The sequence below is a fragment of the Microtus ochrogaster genome, linkage group LG5 (genome assembly GCF_000317375.1).
Source record: "Microtus ochrogaster isolate Prairie Vole_2 linkage group LG5, MicOch1.0, whole genome shotgun sequence".
Taxonomy (NCBI): Eukaryota; Metazoa; Chordata; class Mammalia; order Rodentia; family Cricetidae; genus Microtus; species Microtus ochrogaster.
In genome coordinates this window covers 60,482,807-60,483,304 of record NC_022031.1, presented here as the reverse complement: position 1 = coordinate 60,483,304, position 498 = coordinate 60,482,807, and the positions used below count along the sequence as shown (strand labels likewise).

The window sequence follows — 498 nt, the reverse complement described above, 5'->3', positions numbered from 1 at the left end:
GCTCGCCCCAGCCCGCTCCCGCTCGCCCCAGCCCGCTCCGGCTCGCCCCAGCCCACTCCCGCTGGCCCCAGCCCGCTCCGGCTCGCCACAGCCCGCTCTGAGCAGAGCCGTGCGCCCCGCAGCCCAGCCCGGGGACGCCCTAGCGGGTGTGGCCTCGCCCCAAGGCCCCGCCCCTCGAGCCTGTCGTGTGCGGTGGGGGAACGGAGGGGCGGGCCAAGGCGGTGGGCGGGGCGAGGGAACCGGGAAGAAAGGGCAGGGCGGGTGTGCTCGCGCCCGTGCCGGGCGCTTGAGCGAGGGCGCGCCGGTGCGCGCGCAGGAGGGAAGCCAGCCCGGGCGGCCGTTGTCGGCTGGGACCGGAGGGGCGGTGAAGTCACCTGCGAGCGAGCGAGCGTCCGCGCCCGTCGCGTCCGGTTCGCGCCGGCCTCGCGGGGCCCCCACACCCTCTGCGAGGCTGGGGCCGGAGTCGCCGACGAGGAGGATTCGCAGCCTGGGCGCCGC

General features: G+C 78.9%; 1 protein-coding gene across 1 annotated transcript in view; it reads left to right on the top strand.

Moving 5' to 3' along the window:
* Nucleotides 1-498, top strand: part of Plekhf2 (pleckstrin homology and FYVE domain containing 2) — a 16,201-nt gene that overhangs the window by 431 nt on the left and 15,272 nt on the right. The gene's annotated exons all lie outside the window — the stretch shown is intronic.